Source organism: Cydia pomonella, chromosome 20 (genome assembly GCF_033807575.1).
Source record: "Cydia pomonella isolate Wapato2018A chromosome 20, ilCydPomo1, whole genome shotgun sequence".
Taxonomy (NCBI): domain Eukaryota; kingdom Metazoa; phylum Arthropoda; class Insecta; order Lepidoptera; family Tortricidae; genus Cydia; species Cydia pomonella.
This window is the reverse complement of record NC_084722.1, coordinates 16353478-16369251: the sequence shown is the minus strand read 5'-3', so window position 1 is coordinate 16369251 and position 15774 is coordinate 16353478. Positions and strand designations below refer to the sequence as shown.

The 15774-nt window shown below is 37.3% G+C and overlaps 1 protein-coding gene across 1 annotated transcript in view; it reads left to right on the top strand.

The window, feature by feature from the left end:
* Window positions 1–1612: 1612 nt before the first annotated feature.
* The window catches only part of LOC133528774 (glucose dehydrogenase [FAD, quinone]), a 77478-nt gene continuing 63316 nt past the window's right edge, over window positions 1613–15774 (top strand). The window contains exon 1 of the mRNA XM_061866234.1: window positions 1613–1710. The gene's annotated coding sequence lies outside the window, so the exon portion shown is untranslated. The remainder of the gene's footprint in view (window positions 1711–15774) is intronic.

Genomic DNA, 15774 nt, shown 5'->3' with positions numbered 1-15774 from the left:
AGGATGATTTATTTATTTATTATGTCAAATAACAAATTGCACCTTACAGCTAATGCCTAATGATGATCAGCTTTGGGCCCGTAGTAGGCCAAAGGACGCGCTCCTCTACGGCTGGCCGAGCGCCCAAAATATGCCGAGTTGCTGCAAAGCCGTTATAAAAAGAAAACAGCGGGGCCCCTATGCAGGGCTTTGCATTCGCGTAGGCCGGGTGTAAAGCCCTACATAGGGTCCGATACCTAAAGCATCCCAGCAAGTCGCACTTTCGAGCAAGAACTAAGGCCGAGCGGCAGGCGAGCCGAGATCACATTGGTTCAATTCCAAACTCTGTTCTCCTACAATTCAGCCTTTGCATGGTGGCGCGCCGCCATAGAACGCTCCGAGCCTCCACCCTTATACGGAGCTCGGCCTACGGCCTCGTTCACACTCTGGCATTGGTTTCATTCTAGCCTCTGCTTTCCTGCAGCTTGGCCTTCAGCTTCGCACGGGAACGCTACGAAATCGTTTGGTCCGGATATTCAGCTCGTGGGGCTCAGCCTTCGGCCTTGTTTTTTAGCTCACTTAGCCATTAGTTCCCACTTCTTAGATCCGACTCACGTTTCACCTATTTTTACAAGCTTTTATTAAACTTAATAATATTCATGTTGTTAAACAGTATCTCTACATGCTTTTATTTAACTTGCAATACTCGGTAAGTTGTTTTCAAAATCTGAAAACTATTTTTTTGACCATTTGTCAAAAATTGTTGGTAAAAATTCACTTACTAGGGAAAAATCGGTGACAATACAATGTTATCCACCTGATCTGGTGATGAAAACCGAAGGTAAGGAGGACACCTATATAGAAGAATTGAACTGTGATAAAATAACAACTTCATTAAGATTAGGCACTTTTATAATGGCTAAAAAAAAATTTTTTTTTCTTTCGGAGCGATTATTATCGAAAGTAATAACTTTATAAAAAAAGGTTTTTGAAGATCATTATTCGATTTTGGAATACCTTATCCAACCATACGCCACACTATAGGGTCAAAGCAAAAAAAATCAAAGAAAAAACATTTTGTATGGGAGGTACCCTAATTTTTTTATAGTTTTTATTTTACCGTTCTATCGCAATGCATGATTTATGTATCCATGCCCAATTACGGCTATCTAGCACTAACGATCGCGGAGCAAACCCTCGGACAGACGGACATGGCGAAACTATAAGAGTTTCCAGGTGACTAGGAAACCCTAAAAAATACACTGCATAACATGTTAATAACTAATCGAGAACGAGTCGAAAAAGATTAAGACAGCGTAAAAATATTGTGATGGTACTGAATCCTCGGGGTGCGAGTCCGACTCGCACTTAATCTTTTTCTTTTAAACCAGGGGGCCCCGCAAGCTATTGTGCTAAGGGCCCCGCGCCTTCTTAATCCGCCCCTGCCAGTTGGTGTGGATAAAAGTATCCCAACTAAAACCTCTACTTAAAATAATTATTTCATGTATTAAATGTTATCTGTTTGATACCTAACAAACAAAAAAAATATTAAAATCAGAATAAGCCTACAACTCACAATCCCTAAGGCTGTACACACTATTGACCTTTAAAAAAAGCCTTCGATTTGATGCACAAAGTTCGCGTGACCCCGCAGTCGCAGAGCAAGGAGTGCGCTGTACGCACGCGCGCTAACGGTCGTGATTTTACGGTGATCGCTTCGAGATTTGAACGGTGAGTTTTTTTAAATGAAAAGTGATCTAGTTTTTTTTTTCAGTTATAGCCTGGATGCGAGTCCTTTAAGCCAAAAGTGATTTAGTGTTCAATGGTGTTTTTTAGTTTTATTGGCGATGTGTTGAAAAAAAGGTTTATATTATGTGATTGAACTTTTTTGTGACTTAAAAATAATTGTGCAGGGTTTTTTAATTTAATGTCAAATATATATGGAGGTTACTTTATTAAACGTTTATTTATAACTGTTTTACACTTTTCAATAGGCATAAATAAACAGTATTTAGTTGATAGGTATATTATTAGGTATGCAATTCGTTAATTGATATGCCTGCATTTTATAAGAAAAAAAAATGTTAGATTTATATTATAAAAAACTTTACATAAAACTAAGATGGTCATTATCTTTTTAATATTATAAATAAGTTTCAAAATGTTATTTTTATACATAAGACATTCGACTCTACTTTGAAATAATTATTTGTTTTACAAGGGGCAAAGTTGTTCTTTAATTACTCATGCTAATATGATACTCGAGCAAATGAAAGACTTTTAAATTGACCTACGAGCGAGTAGTTCTAAAAGTAGAATCTTGAGTGTTACGAGAGTTAAATTTTGACCGAGTGAAACACCAAAAAAAAATGTTATTGAATGAATATTCATTTATTGGAAACATGTCAATATTTTAAATAAGATTGTAAATACTTAAGACTAGGAACGATTGCTAAATATTTTTGATGATCGTAGAAACGCATGCTCTATTCGGCCATTTTAAAGTTTAGTTTTAAATATTGCTAAACTGTATGAATTTCGGGAGGTGGTTACAGTTTTTGCCACCCATGACGTATGTGATTGAGAGAGATACAGAGATATAGAAGAGATGTGAGTGAATAAGATTGATACAGAATATAGCTCTAAATAAATGCAAACTAGCACCGGTAAACATAAATATCGTGTACAGGGAAGATCGTACGACCTCGAACTGGCATTAAACCTTTCATTTCTATTCATACTTTAATACTTGTAATGTGTTCTATTTCTTATTGGTTTAATGGTTATTTTACTTTGAAATGTTATATATTCTAAGAGGCTTGTGATCCAATTATGCAGTTACTATTATTATGAAGCATTATCGTCTACTGTGGCTTATGATATTATGACGACCGGTCTGGCCTAGTGGGTAGTGACCCTGCCTACGAAGCTGATGGTCCCGGATTCAAATCCTGGTAAGGGCATTTATTCGTGTGATGAGCATGGATATTTGTTCCCGAGTCATGGGTGTTTTCTATGTATTTAAGTATTTATAAATATTTATATATTATATATATCGTTGTCTAAGTACCCTCAACACAAGCCTTATTGAGGTTACTGTGGGACTTAGTCAATTTGTGTAATAATGTCCTATAATATTTATTTATTTATTTACATCGATCTGAGATCTCTATTATGTATACATAATATTGTAAGAAGCTTTACTATATCGTCTTAACAGCAAAAACATAGTTAACAATGCGCAGATTATATAAAACAATACAGCAATAAACTTCAGACAATAGGGCTTATCCTATCAGGATATTTCTACCAGATAACCTTTCATTGCATTAGTGTACGTTTTGAAACTTCCTTATCTAATTCCGTATGAATGTCGGTATGTTTATTAACAGACGGTACATTCAATTAAATAAGTATAATATAGTTATTATAGGGACATTCTTACTATTTCTTACACAAATAGACTAAGTCCCACGTTAAGCTCAAGAAGGCTTAAATTAATAATTTAATTAAGAATTAAATGTAAGTAATTTCTACTTCAGGGTATCTGATTAGAAAGTAATGAAATGTGAAGATATTTTAAATGCATACCTTTAAACCTTTCATTCTAAAGGCCGGCAACGCACTTGCAACCCCTGTGGTATTGCAGGTGTCCATGGGCGGCGGTGATTGCTTACCATCCGGCTCGTTTACCTTATATATCATTTAAAATAAATTAATTATTATTTTATTGATTCCAAACATCAGTTAAGGTTATAAATGTTATAACGTATAATTATAAATTAGTCGCTATCAGATATACCGGAGCGGCCAAGGCGCTCACAAATATCTGAACACGCCTCTATTGTCAAGGCGTTAGAGTGCGTGTTCAGATATTTATAAGCATCTCGGCCGCTCCGATATATTTGATGGCGACTGTACTTATAGGTATCTGAAAAAGTTTGCACCTACCCACCTCATTTACAGAAGATAGAGCACGGCCGCTCCGAAACCGCCTTTTCTTACTAACGTAGTCCTCATTTTCGTCTTTGGATATTTAATTTATTTAAAATATTTTGACACAGTTTGTTGTACCTCAACCACAGCTATGCCCCTATGTTAGATTTTTTTCTAATCTTTTATTATTATAAAAGTTAGGAGCATTTAAAATTTGTATAAAATCTGTTTTACCTAACCTAACTTTTAAGCAAATAAAAAATCTAAAAGCGGCCAAGTGCGAGTCGGACTCGCCCATGAAGGGTTCCGTACCATTTATGACGTATTAAAAAAATCTACTTACTAGATCTCGTTCAAACCAAATTAGCGATAGAAGTTTGCATGGTAATGTATATCATATATTTTTTAGATAAGTTAAGATAAGATATATTTATTTGCAGAAAAAGGGTTAGTTACATGTCTTAATATTATGTTAGATATAGTTCCACCTTTTCCAGCTGTCTTCATACAGCATGCAAATGTATTTAGAGTAGGATTTTGTAATGTATTATACTAAATTTAACTATAATTAAAATAATAACTTAATAGTGACTTAATTTACCTATATACATAATACAGTGAAAGTCTGCGGATAGCGAATCCAATGTGCATCAATGTTAAGTATATATTTTAAAAGCCGAGACTAAACATTAGTTTGTTTTTAACCTTATATTAAATTATTACCAAAACCTTTTCCAACTAGGTATCTGAGGTATCTTTATAATTAAGGAAGTTTCTCACACTGTAAAAGCAGTTTTCAAGGAGCCAAGATCTTAATTTACGTTTGAATACGTTACCTTCGAGTGACTTTATTTTAATTGGTAAGTGGTTGAAAATCAGTATGCACATATTATAGCTATTCCTTTTATAAACACTAGTATTACAGCGTGGCTGGTATAATAGATATTTATATTGTTCTCTTATGTCTCTCGAATGTACATCTGACCGTTTTTGAAAATATCCTGGAAATTTCTTAACAAAAGTACAGAGTTTATAAATATACATACAAGCTAACGGTTTTAGTTATATCATTCTGTTATTTTAGAAGTTACACACATTTTACCACTTTGGAAGTGTCTCTCGCGTAAACTATTCAGTTAAAAAAAAAATGATATTAGAAACCTCAATATCATTTTTGAAGACCTATCCATAGATATCCCACACGTATTGGTTTGATGAAAAAAGATTTTTTGAGTTTCAGTTCTAAGTATGGGGAACCCCCAAAATTCATTGTTTTTTTTTCTATTTTTGTGTGAAAATCTTAATGCGGTTCATAGAATATGTCAAAAGTTATAGGGTGACCATGATTACTTCATATAAGATTTATTTTACTTGAAAAATAATAAAAATTAAACTAATTATCTTTCAATCAAATACTACCGTATGATAATGTAAATCATTTATAGATTCAGAAAAAGTGGTTCTGGATCACGACCCAGAAATCACCCTGTATAAACGTCTAAAATAAATACATGTAGAACCACAATGCCACTAATGTCAAACTAAATAGCTTCACCACTACCCAATACGTCACTAATCTATGCACGCGAAAATGAGCCTTATTTCCTCCACACTATTACATTACATTAACTTAACACCAATTCGTAATAAGTAGAGATGCCACGAATAGTGGTTTTGGCCGAATACCGCATATTCGGCCACACTCTCGGCTGAAGCACCAAATATTCGGCGGCCGAATATTTTTAGTACAAGCTTTTATCGCTGAGTGTACTTTTCTTTCCATAGTCAACTAATACTCATCGAGGCAATACTAAAAACCCCAAACACAATTAGGTTGCGTTGTTTTATCAGTTTTATCACAGAGTTCGTATGGCCACCTCCTGTCTCCATCATCAGATCAGCTCTATGGTACCATAATATTTCATTGTCATCTGACTTACATAAGTATGCAAATTTTCAGCTTCATCGGAAACCGGGAAGTGGGTCAAATTTAACTTGCAAGATTTGATCCGTACATGTTACAAGTTGAACAAAAGCTTGTAAAATTGGTCGCCTTAAAAGGACAAAATCTTTGCTGACATTAAGGTCTTTTGCTTATTAGTGGTGCATGTAGTTAGAGTCAAGCAAATAGATCCTATGATAACAATAAAATAATTTATAATCCTCCAAAAATTATTTCCCTTAGAATATATTTCAAATATTAAATGTAATATTTTCCGGACTTTCCGGTACACTTTAATTATGCCATATTTCTTCATAAATAGGTGTAATTGTTTTATTCGGTATTCGGTCGATTATTGCATATTACTCGGCCGAATATCGAATATTCAGCAAAGTGGCCGAATACCGAATAACTGGCGAACATTCGTGGCATCTCTAGTAATAAGTCTATTGTTGCACTAGTGCTGTAAATCGCTTGTCACTTCGATGTTTTTGTTCTGGTTACCCAAGACGTAGATTAAGTATATTGTAGATTCGTTCTCACGTTATTAAGATAAAATGAAGGATTGTTATATTTAGGTCTGATTAGACGGTTTTAAAGCATGTCGTGTGAAATTTATGAAGTAATAAAATGTATAATAAATATTATGCTTGTAGGTGATGTATGTTTAATGACATAATAATATGCATTTTACTGATGTCAAAGAGATGAGGCAATGAAATGACAAAACGAATTCATTTTACACGTATAACCCCCCCCCCCCCACTCCTTAAAGCTCAAATTTCACATACATATTTACATACAATGTATGCCCCTCTATGTGGCGTCTACCCACAGGGCCCACCCTAGGGCCTCCGGCGATATCAACTTGTAACACCCACCCCCCTTGTTCACTGGCTGGCTACGCCCTTGTAAGAAACTTAGTAGCATCAGACAGATATGTACGGTCAAGGAATTATATTTCCTACCCATTTCGTACCTTGTCTCAGTGACAAACAACATGAAACTCGCTAGAGACCTCATACTATTGTCACTATGACAAGGTACGAAATGGGTAGGAAATTAAATTCTTTGACTGTATATGTCACGTAAATCTTCACGCCAAGTTTCAAGTAATTTAAGCATGTCATTTTAAAGAGAGTTTAAAGAGAGAGAGAGTATGGGTGCGGCTTTTTGTTGGCAGCTTCGTGTGATTCATAATGAGCCATTTTGTCATTCATAAATAATACAATTAACTACTTAAACTAAAACTACTATCTTCTTCCTCGCGTTGTCCCGGCATTTGCCACGGCTCATGGGAGCCTGGGGTCCGCTTGACAACTAATCCCAAGATTTGGCGTAGGCACTAGTTTTTACGAAAGCGACTGCCATCAGACCTTCCAACCCAGAGGATAAACTAGGCCTTGTTGGGATTAGTCCGGTTTCCTCACGATGTTTTCCTTCACCGAAAAGCGACTGGGAAATGTCAAATGATATTTCGTACATAAGTTCCGAAAAACTCATTGGTACGAGCCGGGGTTTGAACCCGCGACCTCCGGATTGCAAGTCGCACGCTCTTACCGCTAGGCCACCAGCGCTTCCGCTGAAACTAAAACTACTATATAAAACTAAAAATCTAAATCTAAAATGGGCCCCCGTGGCAAGGTACCGAGGATGCTGGCAGCATTTCCTCGCTGGATCGCTATGCTCAAGCGTTGGGCGAGGAAGCTGCCAGCTCTCTTATCCCCGGCCCCATCCACCAGCCGTTTCGCCAATTAATTACATTGAATATTTTACTATCGTAGTAGGTACCTAAAAAAATATTGCCAGATCTATCAAAACTTTCTACCATAAACATAAGATAAACGAGCAATTTGCCGTGTCGACGCATCTGCGTGCGCGCACAATGCGTGCCGTTGTGTTGTAAGTGTTGTAACACTCGCGGGTGCCAAGTGCTTAACGTCATTGTTGTCATTTGATAGCGGCTGTCATCACAAATCTACTATGTACGGTCACGTCTGAAAATACTGATACGGACAAAGTGCCAAAAATATGTATACTACTGTACTGTATTAATATAATAAAATTATAGGCAATAAGGTCGAGTTTACATGTTTTTGGCACTGTTTTCGTATCGTTATTTTCATACGTGACTGTACAAGAATCCCTATCGAATATGAAAAGTACGACTAAAATCGAAATGATAGCAAATGTCATTTGGAGGTATTGATTTTTTTTTTCTTTATTGGGGAAAAAACAGATACGGGCCAGTAATATACACGGATAAGATTCTAAAATACTAAATTTAGCCTACATCCTAACACAATTCCCACTAGGAGTTCAGACAATAATTTTACGACAGCGTTGTAATCGGAACTTAAAACAGACATCCTTACTTATACTAACACTAAACAATTACAATATTTATCACATCCTACTAGTATGTACATAAACACAAAAATAGGATTATCTAGTTCGGCCTAAATCACAGCAATAAACAATACAAAAGAAATTAAGCTACAATACAGGTAATTAAAATTATAATTAACATTATAATTAACTTAAGAATTCAGAAATAATATGTGATTGCGTAAATTATTTGCTTTTTTAACGGTATATTCTACGATATATGAAACGACCCATCGTTTTTTTTTTTATCGTATATTCTAAGCAATGGTTCTCGTATTTTCCAGTCCGCTATGCTTACACTAAATGACAACATGTGAGAGATATCATATCGCTCTCCACTAAAGATCGTACTCTGGTGAAAACTTTAGCTGTAATACTTTTCTAATTGCAATAATCATATCTAAGAGACTTGTATCTTAATCTTTGAAACCCGAGTCCTTTCTAAGAAAAACTAAATTTTTTGCCGCTTTCAAGATATTTATACAATTCGTAGTTTAGGTAAAATATATATATATTTTATGTTACAACTTACAACCACCAACCACCCATATTACAACTTTATAGGCAGATTTATTTTTCTGAATATGTATTTCATATTGTGTTATCATACTTTTGATATTTTGAGGCAAAAGAGCAGACGCATCACCTGATGGTAAGCAATTACCTTTTACCTTTGCCCATAGACACTTCAAACACCACATGCGTTGCATGTGCGTTGGCGGCCTTAATAGTTAATATTGGAATACGCTCCTTTCTTAAAGTTTTGAATTGAACATCGTACCGGTCCGGAAAAGCAGCAAGGGGTTCATTCCACAGTTTAACTTTGTTCTTGGACTAACATCACTATTCACTGACATACACCATGTAAACTGTAAGATCGTATTGTTTTATGACATAAGTATTTTTACTTATTTAACGTATTTTTCCTGTTGCATATATTTGGTAAATTAAGGTCTTTGCCGTCGCGGAACATAGGATCTCTTTTAGACCCGGCCGCACTGCGTGTAGCCGTATGCCTCAGGCTCGGGCTAAAGATCTGCGAACCGCACCCCTGCTGCCGCTGCGGAGGCCCAGTAGAAGCCCTCGGACGCCATGGACTATACTGTCAGTCAAGTGCGGGCCGAAATTTCAGGCACGCGGCGCTCAATGATTTGATCCGCAGAGCTCTCGGCACAGTCAATATACCGGCAACCCTCGAACCAGTTGGCTTGTCAGCGGCGGACGGGAAAAGACCCGATGGATGCTCGCTTGTACCTTGGTTTTTGGGGCGGCCCTTGGCATGGGATGTGACCTGCGTGGATACATTGGCTCCGTCCCACGTCCAGGGCTCGTCCCGAAAACCGGGGACGGCTGCAGAAGACGCCCAACTTAACAAGTGCCGCAAATATGCATTTTTAAAAAACAATTACATATTTGCGGCACTTGCAGTTGAAACCTTTGGGCCGTGGTCATCGGACACCAAACAAGTCGTTAAAGAAATTTCTCACAAACTTGTGTGGGTGTCCGGCGACCTTCGTGCGGGGGAATACTTCGCTCAGCGGCTAAGTCTGGCAATTCAACGGGGAAATGCAACAAGCGTTCTGGGGACGATGCCCCAGGCAACTCTAATGTAATTCAACTTAATGTACCTAATCTTGACGTGTAATTAATAAATAAATTTATATAACGCGAAAAAAAATTAAGGTTACTAAGAACACAAAAAAGATCTATTTTATGCTAAAACATTGCTTACAGAAAAGTTGCACGAAAATGTATTAACGAACTTCTTGTTCGTATAATAGACGTAATTAATGTTTTACAATAGTACATTACGATACAAGTGCGAAAAATAGGAAATTCGAAACGAGTGGCGATAAATTAAAACACGACCGAAGGGAGTGTTTTAAATCGACACGAGTTGCGAATTACCTATTCGCACATGTATCGTACAACGTTTTACAGTACATATGGCCCTTTAAATATTCGACACAGTAACGTAATATGCTACTTCTCGCACTAGTGCTATAAAGTAGCCCCATATGTACTGTAATAGTATTTTATACAATCGTGCGATAATAGAGAGCTTTTCAGTCGAGTACCGAGTTTAGATAACGAAGCTTGCTAAGTTGATCAAGTAAGGTACGAGATTGAAAAGATTGATTATATCACTATTGTATACAATACTTGTTAAACGAGTGTGTTTACTATAAAACCTAAACAATTAATGAAATTTTTTAAGTATCTCAGTAGATAAAAATGTAGTACAAAAGACATAAACGAGCGACTTTTAGCCCCGCCCCGCGCCCGTTTAATCTTTGCTATGGGAGCGCGGCGGCACGTGATTGGTCTATTTTGTTTTTATAGTTGACTACAGCGTATCGAAATGAATATTATAATTGAGTTGGGAGCCCATACATGAAAAGTACGAAATCATAGTTTGGTATACGAAATCCTAATTAAACCATTACAGTCGACGAGTACTTTAAATAATGTTGCATTATCAATATTAAAGTTCCGGTACTAAGGTTCTTACACAAACTAAACTAGCTTTTGCCTGCGACTTTGCCTGCAAATGATGATGATGATTGATAAAACCCGTCATGTGTCCTTTCCGATTTCAGAGTGATAAGGTTACAGACAGACAGACAGAGTAACTTTTCCATTTTAAATATTAGTATGGATTCCTAAGAATAGGAGGGATTATTTTAGATAAAATCCGCTAGGTAAGGAAAAACATAACTTACATATTAAAGCAAGAAATATTACTTTGCTAATCCGCGAGAAAATAACGTGCTAGTCAATCAGTGCTAACCCGTCATGCTTAGGCCCCATACGCACTGTGCGGCCAGCCGCGTGCGGTTGCGGCGGACCGCTTAGTGCGTTCAGTATTTATAGTTGCGGTTTCATACATTCTTAACCGTCATGCGGCTGTCCGCACGCGGCTAGCCGCTTAGTGCGTACGTAGCCTTACTTAATTGCATGTAAAAATACGCAAGTAAGTATAACGGGTTAGCACTGATTGACTAGCACGTTATTTTCTCGCGGATTAGCAAAGTAATATTTCTTGCTTTAATTAGCATGGATTTCCGCAAAGTAACGTCTGATTCTATGAATTATAACTTACATATATCGAACTATTTAGAGTCAACCCTTAACATTTGCTTTGTCTCATTATTTAAACAATAAATTTGTTTTAACCTCGATACTTTAATTGCATAAGAAATAGTAATTTACAAAATATAACGTTTTGATACGCAGCCCAGTTTACGCGATTGGTACTCGTAATCGACGAAAATCGAGAAACAGCAACGTGAACCGAAACAACACGCACCGCGGTCGGGCAGTTTACACTTTATAGCCAGTAGCTTAACTACACAACACAAAAACTGGTCGTCTTTTTTGAACATTATGCTCTTGATGTATGCGCGGCAATGGCGGGCGTCTGGCGACTGTGTACACAAGAATAAGAATAGGAATTTTTTTTTTTATTGTACAACTGTGTAGTCTTTTTTACATTAAAAGTTTCAACAGTTGCCTGCTAGGGAAATTTTATTATGGTAGGTAACCTACCTATCCTAAAACTAAGCTTAAACTTAAGTACATAGCCGCTCAAACAACTCTGCCAGTAGAATTGCCATAAAAATCGACAATATCATGTTCGAGGGAACGTATCAATTACTTTATTTATTTATTTAAAAGAACATAAAAATCTAATTAATAAACATGATATCCGAGCTCCCAGACTCGCATTTACTGAGCCTTTAATCAAATTTGAGAAATAAACAAGTATATACCGTGTAACATTCAGCGTAGAATCCATGAATTCTTGATCGGTCATTGTACTGAGTAATATTTAGACTACGCCACTTGCGCCGGCGCACCGACCGTGACAAAAGAGTTAACCCGTGCAATCCAGCCATTACCGCTATTATTCAATGATCTATCATTGATCAACGATGCATTGTTGCGATCTATGGTGCTGTCATAAAAAGTTACGGTTGTTATTGATAAGTATACTATTCTAAATGTAGGTTTACACTAGTAACTGTTGGTTTTATTTCGCAATTTCAGCAATAAAATGTTAATGATATTCTATTGTTCGTTGAAACTCGAAGTCCATGGGGTCCCAGCTCGCACAAGTTTTTTGCAGAAGTGGTTGACGTAACTGCCGACAGAAGAGCTGACGGCTTCCACGCACAACGTATATCAGCATTGCGGTACAACGAGGAAATGCCGCTAGCATCCTTGGTACAATGCCTCAAGGGCCTATTTTAGATTTGAGCTAGTTATAGTAATCCTCTGTAATTAACTAAACTAACTATTGTGGCGCAGCGATCCAAAGAGGGTCTTGGTCTCCAAAACGAGAGAACGCCACCTGTCCCGATCCTGTGCCATTTCCTGCCAGTTATCGGCTTTGAGTTGGCACAGATCACTGTACACTGTCGCTCCAGCGGTATCTGGGCCGACCCACCGGACGGCGACCAGTCGGTCGTCCCAAATAATCTCTCTTAACACCTCGATCCTCACCCATCCTCAGTAAATGGCCGAACCAGCGAAGTCTGTGGCATTTTGTTTCGCCGATGATATTGGGTTCGGCCACTAACTCCTCGATTTCGGCATTCTTACGGATCCTCCAGGTGCCGGTAATCCTCTGTAAGTATATATCAATTATATATATATTGTTATCGAAAGCGCATGTTACCTGTGAAACACATGCTAAGTATAACCAGATTCTGTTAACATGGTAAATCAAGATTCGACACGACAAAGAGTCAAAAGTAACCTACAGTCAGCTTGGGTCAAACAGAAAACTGTGTTCACGTCTTTCCTGTAGACATAACTAAAAGTTAAGGGCTATAAAAGTTAATTTTCTTATTTAACCCTTATCCACATGAAAAGGTACTCCTTTTAATTAGATAAGTATGATAATATCATTAGCTACTTGCCCACAAGCTGTTAACTATTGTCCTCAGGAGAGAAAACTGTGACGAACACACAAGTTTTCTCTCCTGTGGGCAATAGTTAACAGCTTGTGGGCATGTAATAATAAATAATAATAATAATTCAGCCTATATACGTCCCACTGCTGGGCACAGGCCTCCTCTCATGCGCGAGAGGGCTCGGGCTACAGTCCCCACGCTAGCCCAATGCGGATTGGGGACTTCACATACACCTTTGAATTTCTTCGCAGATGTATGCAGAATGATGGGCATGTAGGTAATTAAATTAATTAACAAGCAGAAATGTCTGCGAACGATGCTATTAAGCTTACAACAAATTTAAAAGTGGAAGTACTGCCTTGGGTGAGTTTTGAAGGTCTTGGTGGCTTTGATGGCAGAGAACTGGAGTATCGATCCAGAGGCCAAGAGTTCAAGTCTCACCCAAGGCAGTAATTTTACCACTTTACAATGTAGGTAATTATTTTACCATTCAAGACGTGTACACATTTTTGTGTTTGTCCCGCTTATTGACTATCAAGTTTCTTTTTCAACACTAGGTTTCACTAGAAGGAATGTATACTTATACTAATACAACCCGTACAATCTGTAGTAAAAAAACATACACTGTTATCTCTATCGATATTGTCCAGTCAACTTTGTAGATTTTTTAGAAGTACGCATGCATTCACTGGCTCAGTGACCCAAACAGGATCTTGGCCTCTGACATAAGAGAGCGCCATTCTGCCCTATCCTGCGCATTCACGCCAGTTCCCTTACACAGGTCCCTTAGGACTTCGTCGCTCCAGCGGCACCTGGGACGCCCGGACGGACGTTTTCCACCCAGGTGCCCCACATACGCTCTTCTCACAGCACGATCCTCTCCCATCCCCTCTAGGTGACCGAACCAGCGGAGTCGTGTGGGTTTGATCTCGACAAAGTTCAATTTTTCACCATTTTAGCCACGGGATGACAAAAAATGTATTCGTGAGACTATCGAGATAAAGAGTCTTTCAACACGCTCTCATTATTTCGCGTACTTGGTAACACACATTCCATAGTCATAATATGTCAATCTACGTAGTTTTCGTTTCACATAGGTTTTGTGGAAATTTCATCAGGTAACGTGTATTTAGGTTCGCGTGTAGTGTTCGAATATAGGTACTAATCTTTTTAGGGTTCCGTAGCCAAATGGCAAAAAACGGAACCCTTATAGATTCGTCATGTCCGTCTGTCTGTCCGATTATGTCACCGCCACTTTTTAATAAGTGTGCTTCCAAACCGTTTTTTAATAATATCAGAGCCCCTAGTGTAAATTTATTCGATAGCGTGACGTGACGTACGCGTTTGCGTTAAGTCTCATTTTGTATGAGACTTGACAAAATCCCATACAAAATAAGACTTAACACAAACGTACGCGTACGTCACGTTACGCCATCGAATAAATTTACACTAGGGGTACAGATTACATTATTGTAGATTGTGAGAGACATAACACTTTAAGCCTTTGAAATTATCTTGCTACAGATATTTCCTAGTGAACAGTTGAATTACTCGCCATTAATCCAGGCGGGGTAGTCAGTGTGTGGTAAATTTTAAGAATTTATTTTGAATAAATCTTTATCTTTTAGGATATCATTTAGACTGTTAACTTAAATTTAGTTTTAACGTTTTATTTAGTTTTATTTAATATTCGTTTCAAATTTAAGTAATCGTATTTCAGCGTGTTACTTTGGTCACAGTTCTGTACCCCTAGTGTAAATAAATTCGATTTCGAAACGTGACGTACGCGTTTGCGTTTAGTCTCATTTTGTATTAGATTTAGAAAGAGCGCGCCAAGCGGGACGTTTTGGAAACTCAAAATCCTATACAAAATGAGACTTAACGCAAACGCGTTCGTCACGTTATGATGTCGATCAAATTTACACTAGGGGTACTGATTAGATCGTGAGAAGAAACTTTAAAAGGAAATCAAACTGGAAATATACCTACTATTAAAAAGGGCTCCCATAAATTAAACTCGCTTGATCGATTTCCAAAATATGCTTACCAAACATATTAAAGTAATGATTTAGCAATAGAAGACATGTAACTCAATATTAATTACAAATTACAGGAAGTTTATACATATTAGTTGCTTATATGGCCCTTTTACCGTTCATTAGACGTTCATGGTTGTAAAATTAAGCAAACACATCAAACGAGCACAATTTATGATAATTGTAATTAGTAGCTGTAAATTAAAAGTTGCCCGGGGATTGCGCAAGGTACTAATGTAGGGCCAAAAAGTTTGAAATCGAATCACGTGGGTTTTTTTTATTTAAGATGGTTAATTTTAGTTATTTTTATATCATAAAATTAATGTGGAGTATTTTAACACATATAGTGGCCGTTGTGCAGTTGTACTACATGATACGGCTTTTCGACTCTTTACTTTATCTTGATATCTACATCATTTAAGCTACTAGGCCAAGTTTGGTATCGTTTTCGTATAAACCGGAGATGCCGAAATTCATTTATGGTATATTTTTAACACTATTCCGAAGTTAAAACATCTTCTTCTTCAACCTAGCGTTTTCCCGGCCTAGCGTCAGGGTCCGCTTTCCTACTTAA